Below are 10,641 nucleotides of genomic sequence, written 5' to 3'. Positions count from 1 at the left end.
AAATTTTATTGTTTTTTTAAGCAGGGGCTAGGCGCTTGTATGCAGTACTCAAGTTTGGGACGTACGAACAATGTATACAAAGTCAAAAAGGTTTTAGCGTTGACACGACTAAAAGCCCTACGTACTGGCCATAAAGTCTTAAAACTTTTGGCGGCTATTGCACGGCAGTATGCAGTCTTGGCTAACGATGACTCCTTAGTCATTGTGTGTCTGGACAACAGGTAGCTCAGTGTTATTGTGTATGACCGATATGCATCGCAATACACTTGGAAATATTTATTGGCAACTGCCAGGTTTGAGACCATTCAGATAATTTCTCCGGGTCATTTTGGAGCTCTAAACTACCATGTTTACCTTTTGTCACTCTCTTTGTCTTTACATCGTCAGCACGTAGCAAGACCGATGATGATATTATGTGAAGAAGGTCATTTACATACAAGAGGCACTCCACTAAGCACAGATCCCAGCTAGATAAGTTTGAGTTCACCCGTGCTCGTTGTTGGCGCCCAACCAGGAAGTCTTTTACCTACATCAATAGATCGCCTCCAATTCCGACATTTCTTAGCCTAAACAACAGCCGGTTGTGCGAAACTTTGTCAAAAGCTTTGCTGAAGTCAATGTAGGCTACATCTACAAGTAACTTTTGGTCCTTAAGAGCTCACTAGCGTTCATGAGAGACTAATAAGTTAGTGAGACAAGAATAACCTATTCTAAAGCTATGCTGTCTTTCCGAAGAGATCCGGTTTTCATCGAGGTACTCAAACAGCTCCTTCTGAATAATCTTTTCTAAGATTTTAACAGTCACACTAGTCAGGCTAACGGGTCGGTAATTCTCAGGTTTATGTTTCGTACCTGTTTTAAAGGCAGGACTTACTGTGGCGTTCTTCCAGTTTTTTGACAAATGACCTTGGGTTACGGATAGATTAAAGCATATACTTAAAGGGTTCGCAACAAAGTTAGATAATTCCTTCAGTAGCCTAGCATGCAACTCATCGGGCCCAGTGGATTTACCTACGTCAAGCTTATTCAGCATATCAAAAACATCGAGATCTTTAACGGTCACGCTGTCCAGTGTTTGTGTGGAGGAATTTGTATGGACTGACGGAAAGGGTGTTTCTATGGTATATAGATTGCTAAAGTAGTTTGAGAATACTTGGAAAACTCTAGTTTTGGCTTGATGAAGAGAGAGTGCATAACGGAATAAGCTCTTCGAATTATAGACGAATTTATCCATAAGCTTTAACTGGTACTGAAGCCTGTCTTCCTTTATAGCCTTCGTGGATATGTTCCAAATATGTTTGTATTACCTATACGCCCCATTATTGTCAGTTCCTTTGTATTCTGCCCAACAATGCCTTTTGAAGCTCAGCAGGCGAAGAGTGAGGTTTTTGATTATTTTAGGTTGCTTGTAGCTTTTGGGGACCGTTTGAGGAACTGGCTGCTTTGTAGCACATAAGAGCGTGTGCAGTAAGAAGTCCCAATGAGTATCCACATCAAGTTGAGGGTAGATAGTCCTATAGAGCTGACACATTCAACCGTTTGAAATTCCAGCGCCTGTTGTCAGCGAGATATATTAGCTCAGTTTTGCTGACAAAACTGAAGGCTATAACGACGTGATCGCTTTTTTCCAGGGGAGCCAGGATTGAGAGGTTTTAAACTAGAAATTCTTCGTTTGTAAATACCCAGTCTAAGCGTGACGATATCTGACTGTCTCTCCAACAAGTTGCCGACTTCACATTTTCTTATAATCCCAGATCATCAATAAGACTGAAGAACGAAGCTTCAGTAGAGTTTCCACCTTTAATATGAGTATGTTCCGTGAAATTGGCTCTAGGAAGACCAAAGTCTCCTAGATTTAAGATATGTATGTATCCGAGATGAGCAGAGTAGGACAATCCCTCCAGCATACGATTGTCGTGCTCGATGTCAGCGATGGGTCTCCTGTAGATGACTCCAATTCGACAATCTTATTGAGCAACATATGGATTTGTCAAGTTTGATAAACTTTTGGTTATGCACTTGATTTAACTCTAGACAAGATAGCAAGTAAAAGGCTACTCCATCCTCCATTTTTGTTTTTCTGTCATTGAGAAATAAAAACATGACATGTATTGCTAGCTCCTTGCCCATAATTTGAGATATCCATGTTTCAGATATTTCTATCAGATAAGCTCTATTAGTATTACTGAGTTCACGCAGCTCATCTATTTTATTCGGTAGACTCGTGGAGTTCATATATGAACAGTTCATGCTTTTGATTTGAAATGCGGATTTTACGGGACGTTCCAAGCATTTGCACACATCGGTATTTCTGAACAAAAGAAGATAGCTTGTACAGTTAATACATGGAACTATTAGAGTATTATGTCGTCATGTCTATTCATAGTCAGTACTACGGAAATTTCAATCGCTGTCCAATCCAACAGAAACAGTCTTAAATATAATCGTTCACTCGATGACAACTGTAGTTTCGAAAGATTCACAGAAATATATCCTTCTGTGCAAGGGTCAGTCAGTCAGTGACAACGTAGAACTTCGTACGTACGTACATCAGTTGGAGTTGCCACACCACATTAGCACAGAGATGCAGTTGTCGACTCAAATCCCGTAGTGGTAGAGGTAATAAGAGTAAAAGCAATAATCGGAACTATTAGGGTTTGGAGATGTTATTTAAAGAGTATAATCCAGTGAAATAAATTTGGAAAGAGGAAAAAAGAGACATGAAGAATTCAGAAGATTAGAATTTGGGAGAGCACAGAGAGTGGATGCACCTGCGCCATTGCAAACGATTTTGAGCCATGTCATTCAGGGTCTCTAACCGTCGGTTGCTATCATCTCGCGGTCCCCAACCAGGTAGTCTACACCTACCAACATGACTCAGTCCACTTGTCAGTGACTTCATGGATTTGTGCCATGATTTGGTCTGGCCACCCCTACCTTTCTTCCAATCTACTCCTATACCATTGAACATCGCTCGTCGAGGCAGTCGGTCGTTGGGCATACGTAACACGTGTCCCAGCCATTTCAACTGATAAAGTTCCACCACTTCATCAATCGATTTGCTATCCTTACCTAGTACCCGTTTCCTAACAACTGTGTTACTTACTCGATGGTCCCATGATATACGAGCAATGTTTCGAAGATACCTCTGATCGAATACTAGTAACCTACGGATATCCTCTACTCTTACCGGCCATGTTTCACTGCCGTAAAGTAGGACGGAACGAACCGCTGCGCAGTAAACACGTCCTTTGGTTGATAGACGGATATCTCGCCTACGCCATAAATGACCAAGTTGGTAAAAGCAAGACGAGCCTTCTGTATCCGTGCTGAGATTTCGTCACACACCAGAACACAAGGGCTGATGAGACTTCCAAGATAAGTGAAGCGGTCGACACACTCAACTACTTCACTCACTATCACTAGTTCGGGTGTCGATGTAACCCAATCCTGAAACAACATTTTACATTTCGAGGGAGAGAATCGCATACCGAACATGCTTGCATTGTTGCTTAGAGTGATCAGAAGACTCTACATTTTGTCAGCGTCTTCACCAAATAGAACTATGTCATCTGCATATTCTAAGTCAACAAGTGAACCTCCTGGTAGAAGTTCAGACCCTGTGAAGTCAGATGAGGAAAGTGTTATCTCTAAAAGTACGTCAATGACAAAGTTGAACAAGAATGGAGAGAGTAAACAGCCCTAACGAACACCACTTGAGGTAATCAATTCTGATGACAGTTCGCCATAAGCTCTCACTCGACCAGTTGTGTTCGAGTAGAGAGCCTTTATAAGGTTAATGTACTTCTTTGGTACTCCTTTCAGTGACAAACACTGCCATAGAACCTCACGATCAACAGAGTCGAATGCCGCCTTAAGGTCGAGAAATACTACCATTGTGGGGCGTCTGAACGTGTGTCTGTGTTCTAGAACCTGACGTAGTGCGAATATCTGATCTATACAACCACGTCCAAGTCGAAAAACAGCCTGATTTTCTCTAGTCTGCTCTTCACGAGCTTTAGTTAGGCGTCGAAGTATTATTGAAGCTAATATTTTAGACACTATATTTGTCAAACTGATTCCTCTATGATTGTCACAAGAGGACTTTTGTCCTTTCTTATAGACTGGCACAATCAGTGATTGAGACCAGTCAGATGGGATTACGTCCATTTCCCAAATTCTACCTAAGACCTCAGTTAATCTCGCTGCTAATACTGAACCACTATCCTTAAAAATCTCAGGAGTAAACCTGTCAGGGCCTGGTGCTCTCCCTCGTTTCAGATTTCCTATGGCTTTTTCAACTTCGTAAAGGGACGGAGGACCTACATTAACTTGCCATTCAGGTTGACTAGAGATCGTGGGAAACCGAAGTGTGGCTGAAGGCCAGTTGAACTGATCCCTAAAGTGTTCTGCCCATCGATCCAATCTCCTGGATTGAGAATGTATAATATGTCCATTTTTCTGAGTGTTTCGCTAACAGTCGGTTTCCTAATACCGGTTTCCTTAACAAGTCTGAACAATTGTCTGCTATTACCTATTGCCGCTGCCTTTTCCATCTCTCTTGCTTTCGCTACCCACCACTGTTCGCGATCATTGCGTAGACTTCTTGTCAGCTTGCGCTTAAGCTGACTCCGCTCTTCGCAATGTTCAGAGCCAGGTGGAATGAGTTTCCGAGCATCTATCAGTGTGATAGATGCTGCTGAGATCCAGTGTTTCTCCCTAACCTTACGGGTTACCGTACTAGCAGATATCATTGCTGTTTCCACAGCTTTTCGGATATCATTGCATGCTGCCTCGGGGTGGGCATCACATACATGGCTGCCTGACTGTTTTCCTAGTTGTTCCTGAAATATATTCTTAGCTTGACTATCACTAAGTAGGACCATAAGAGGTTTCCTTGCAGAGTCTTTCCTACGTCCAGTAAGACGCGAGCAAATACGCGCCCGTACTAGAGCATGATCTGAATCTAAGCATGTGCTCCAGAACGAGAGACAGTCTTCTATCGAGCCCCTCCATCGGTGGCTGATAGCAATGTGATCTATTTGGGTCCAACGTTGGGACGAATTAGGCGGTCGCCATGTTAAAAGATGTTTTCCTTATGCTTAAAGTTAGTATTTGCAAGAAACAGGCGGTTATCTGAGCATAGCTGCAACAGACGGTCGCCATTATCTGTTCTTTGAGCCACGATGCTATAAGATCCATCCAGGTGTCTTTCCCTGTCGCTTAGTTTACCTACTTGAGCATTAGTCACCGGCCATTGTTATTACATCCGAGCGCCTAGCTTTTAGGAGGAGGTCGGAGAGCTTTCTGTAAAACTCATCTTTTACATCATCTGCGCTGCAGTCAGTGGGAGAATAGGCAGAGACGACGAGTGTCCCTATCTTTCCGGATCCTTACTGTTCCGTTCAGTCGGACAGCGCACAAACGACTGTCTACTGGGATCCACTCTAAGAGAGCTAGTTCTGCCCTAGAACTCAATACTATACCTACGCCGGCGAGGCCACGGGAAGCAGAATCAGCGCTTCCAGATACACGAAGTGTGAATCGAGTCGGTTCTTTATTTTGGCATGGTGAGGTCAGATGAATGACGCTACTCGGATCCTGTATGCGCGTTTCGGAGACGCAGAACACATCGATGGAGCGGGATTCTAAAGTCCTAGCTAACGAAGCCTGATGTCCTATTTGGCACAGTGTTCGGACGTTAAAAGCTCCTACGTGTAGTGAAGAGCGTGGTTTCAGGAGACCAGGAATAGCGTTCCGCGTACTCGAATCGTTTGTCTTGGCGGTGCGAGGTGATAAAGAGACGTGTGGAGGGTTAGTCATGGAGATAAGAGAGGTATTAGGAGGTGTAGGAAGGATTTGAATGTGACCAACTTGGTCTCTTGTGCTGTTACGGGTATGAGGGCTGGTATCACTTCCCGGCTGCCCACACCGTGGAAGGGTATTTCTTGGGGAACCTGAAAAGGAAATTGGATTAGTGTTGGTCTTGACGACCTGGGAGCGTGACCGCAGAGCCCAAGGGACAACTGCTTGAGGCCGGTCTCGCACGGCCTTTTCGTGGAAGGTTTTTAATGTGTTAGCTCCGTTCTTCAAAGGGCCTTACCGCCGGAGACGGGAATCCGTGAGGTAAGGTGAGGTGTGACATTTCTAGGGTCGACCTTTTCTAACCCCACTCCTCCATGTGGGAAGGCAGCATCGCTGCAGATGCTGGTTGTCCGAGGGAAACATCTTACTGCTGTCACACCTCTCTACAGTCAGCAGTACGACTTCGCCCTCAGACCTTGAGTTGCTGCTTTTAGTCTACCGTTCTCCAATCGACCTGCCTGGCATGGTAGAACCTACAGGAACATATGTTCCAGCCCATATAGCTCAGTTGGGTCATCACGATAGGCAAGCCCGACCACCGCCTCAAGGTAGCAGCTTCGGTCGGGTCTGTGCAAGGGTGGTTGTGCTCGATAATAAATGAGGTGATCTTAAGCTCACCATTTTCTGCACGAACCCAAAATGCAGATCAGCAGTGGCAATATTTACACCTGAAGGATAAATTAGTCTGACGTCGACTTCTATGTCTAGATTGTTGTGGTGAGTTAGAAGGTGAATGCTCTTCGGATGAATGTTGATCACCATAATCGTCTACATCCTGTAGACAATCATATTATAACGATGCACTGCGTTTATCTCCATAAGTACGAACATATTTGGAGTTATGTCATTTTTTTTGTCCTTTTTACATACTGACACAACATACTTAGAGTGCGTATACTATACGAAAATCATCAACCACAGAAGTCCTATTACCTTATGTACTTCTTTCAAGCAGGTCTCAGAATTGTCCCAACTGGTATATCGTCGCGATAACATAACATCGCTGAAGATTTGTCCTATATAATTCATCATTACGACGGCATCACTTTTCTTACTTGAAGGATGGATGTTATCACACAGTGTGGTTGAACTCCAATCAAATCTAAAATTGTCTTGATTGAGATGGATTTGTCCGCAACGTTTCCATGTGAGCCTAATGTATCGCCCAGTGTAACAACGGTCACGTCTGTGTTCAAGTAATGATAGAATTTGTCATTTTTTAATGTATTTCTTGTCAAATAAGTAGATTATGCTGTGAATTTTGCTCTGGTTGTAATTTTTATTCGCATTGTCCTGATGATGTCACAGGTACTCAGTGTTTGACAACGCTTCTACCAGTAACACCTTCTAATATATTTCGTTCCCACCAAGAGAAATCAAAAGACAGAGTCGAGGAGATCGGAAGAGTATATTTGGCGATGACCAATATACCGGAATTCTCTGATCTAATCTGGCTAGCGATTGCGGTTGATGTTGAGCACGGCGTTACCACACGTGATCTGGTGCGGATGCCTGACCGAGCGCCTTCAGCTAGGTGGGTCCACTAAAACATATGGTCAGCATCCAATGTCGAAAACTTAGTGCTATTTATTTTGGGGATTTATTTACCGCTACAGATCACTCCCCCCCTAGTGGGGCAGTGACGACCCTAAGACGTGGCCAGCCAGAAGTTTAAACCCAACGAGTTTGTCGTTGGTAAACACTCTTCTGATAGCTTACTAAATTTAGCAGCGTCTGGTCGTCTTTCCTTACTATATGGGACCGAGGTACAACATAGTAAAAAAAGAAAATGTACAATGAAAATTTCGGATCCTCATAAACGTCATCGTTCTTTTCCAGCCGTCCTGGAAAAGAAAAAAGAAAATGTAAGTGCATGTCGAAATACACTCGTATGTGCGTAAAAACACAATGTCGGCGGAAAAAAATGGAAAATAAACTCATGAACACGTAATAGCATTAAAAAAATTGTTTTTTTTGTTTTGTTTTTTTTAAATAGAAATAAAAATATATAAGCATATTAAAATTGTTTTTTCTTTTAAAAATAATATAAAATGTCGAGAAGTGCCTTACGTGCAATAGTCGTTTAAATGTTCTGGAAATCTCACCCTTCTTCCAGAACGCGTCGTTTTAAGTTTATTTTCGGATACTGTCGAAGTATCATCGTGTGTGTTGGTTGTCGGATGAGGTATTGTAAGTGTCGGAGTCGTGTCGTTCGATTGTACCGAAGGAAAATCCACGTAGATAGGATTTCCTTCTAAATACGCTGCTTTTAAGCGGTCGATGCTGATGCTATCGTTGGTTCCGTTCTTATCGACTATATAGTACTTAGATTCACGCTGAAGAACTTTGAAGGGTCCTTCGTATGCTGATTCGAATGGTCGTCGATGCGAGTCTCGACGAATGAAAACGTGTGTACTATATCGTAAGTCAGGTTGAACGAAAACAGCAGTTGATTGAGGTCGAGTGAAAGCAGGTTTAACTGAACGCATTGCGTTTGTAAGCCTGTTCGTGTAGGAGGTTAGATCCATGTTCATTGAAGAGGATGAAGGATCCACGAATTCTCCTGGAAGTCGAAGTGTCGTTCCATAAACGAGTTGAGACGCAGTGTATCCAATGTCAGCTTTCACTGCATTGCGGATACCTAGTAAGACTAGTGGAAGAGCGTCGGTCCACTGTGAAACGTTTGCTGCTGATAGCGAAGCTTTCAGTTGTCGGTGAAAACGTTCTACCGACCCGTTTGCTTGTGGATGGTAGGCGGTCGTTCGGAAGCGAGTGATTCCTAAAAGTGTGGTCAGACGACGGAAAAGATCAGATTCAAACTGACGTCCGCGGTCTGTAGTGATGGTTGAAGGGCAGCCGAAGTTTGCTACCCATCGTTCGACGAAGGTGCGGGCCACTGTTTCAGCAGTGATGTCCTTAATAGGTACTGCTTCTGGCCATCGAGTGAAACGGTCAACGCAGGTTAAGAGATAAGAGTATCCATTTGAATCTGGTAAAGGTCCTACCAAATCCAAATGAACATGGTCGAAACGAGCATCGGGAGTTTTAAACGAGCCTAAGGGACATTTATTGTGTCCGATAACCTTAGATTTTTGGCAGCTTACACAGGAGCGTGCCCACCCCCTCACGTCTTTATTCATTCCAGGCCAGCAAAACCTTTCTGCTATAAGCTTGATGGTTGCACGAACACCTGGATGCGAAAGTTTGTGCAATGCGTTGAAGACATTGCGTCGATAATGTTTCGGCACGATTGGGCGATCCCTACCTGTAGATGTGTCACAAAGCAGAGTTTTCTTACCTGTTCCCATCTGTTTGATGCGTAGTTTAAGTGTTGTGGACGATAACTCGTGCTGAAGATCAGTGTCTTCTTTTGAAGCTCGGCGAGTTTAAGAAGGTCGATTCCTTGGAAACTGTTCAAGGAAGTTATACGAGATAAAGCGTCTGCAACTACATTGTTTGCTCCAGAGATGTGTTGAATGTCTGAAGTAAACTGCGAAATGTAGTCCAGTTGTCGAGACTCACGAGGAGAGTACTTGTCAGAAGGAGAGCTTAACGAGAAAGTGAGCGGTTTATGGTCCGTGAAAAGAGTGAATTCACGACCTTCGATGTAGTGTTGGAAATGCCGTACAGCACAATACATAGCTAGGAGTTCCCTACCGAATGTGCTGCACCTCGATTCGGTGTCTAGCAACCTTCTAGAGAAAAATGCCAAGGATTGCCAGGAGTTGTTAACCCATTGTTGTAAGACTCCTCCGATTGCTGAGTCGGATGCGTCTACTGCGATGCTAATGGGTGCTCGGGTGTCCTGATGTGCGAGCATTGTTGCTTTAGCAATCAGTTCCTTAACTGTGGAGAATGCTTTTCGTGCGGTGTCGTCCAAATTAATGGATTTCGCACTTCCACGAAGTTGGTCGGTCAGAGGTTTCATAAGTAATGCGCATTTGGGTATGAAACGTCTATAGAAACTTACGAGGCCGTTGAACGTGCGTAATTGCTTGACGGTGGTCGGTTCTGGGTAATCCAGAATGGCCGCCACTTTGGTCCTAAGAGGTCGAATGCCTTGAGCATCGATAGTGTGTCCCAGAAAGTCTAACGAGTCGGTTCCGAATTGGCATTTCTGAACGTTTACAGTAATGCCATGTTTTTGAAGTCGTTCGAAAACAAGATCCAGATGCTTGAGATGTGTTTCTCTGTCCGGACTTGCGATTAGACAGTCATCAACATACGCGTGTACGAAGTTGAGACCTCGAAAAACGTCGTCTATGAATCTTTGGAATGTTTGAGCAGCATTCCTTAGACCGAAAGGCATTCGCAAAAATTCATAGAGTCCGAAAGGAGTTATGATAGCTGTTTTCGGTATGTCGTCAGTAGCCATAGGGATTTGGTTATACGCTTTAACCAAGTCGATTTTCGAAAAGACAGTTGTACCTTTCAAGGTAGCTGTCAAATCGTGAATGTGAGGCAACGGGTAACGATCGGGAATGGTTTTCGCGTTCAATCGCCGATAGTCACCAGTTGGACGCCAATCGTTGCTGTCCTTTTTAGGGACCATGTGCAACGGAGATGCATATGGGCTACTTGACGGTCGTATGATTCCTAAGTCCATCATGTGATCGAATTCGTTTTTCGCTAACCTTAGCTTTTCAGGAGCTAGTCGTCGTGCTTTAGAGAATACAGGTGGTCCTGTAGTCGTGATGTGATGTGTAACGTTGCTGGTTACACACGGTAGTTTCGGTTGAGTTTGTTGTATCCCAGGGTACTTATCGAGTAGTGGTT

Source organism: Schistosoma haematobium, chromosome ZW (genome assembly GCF_000699445.3).
Source record: "Schistosoma haematobium chromosome ZW, whole genome shotgun sequence".
NCBI classification, from domain to species: Eukaryota; Metazoa; Platyhelminthes; class Trematoda; order Strigeidida; family Schistosomatidae; genus Schistosoma; species Schistosoma haematobium.
The sequence above is the reverse complement of the archived record's forward strand: the minus strand, read 5'-3'. Positions refer to the sequence as shown.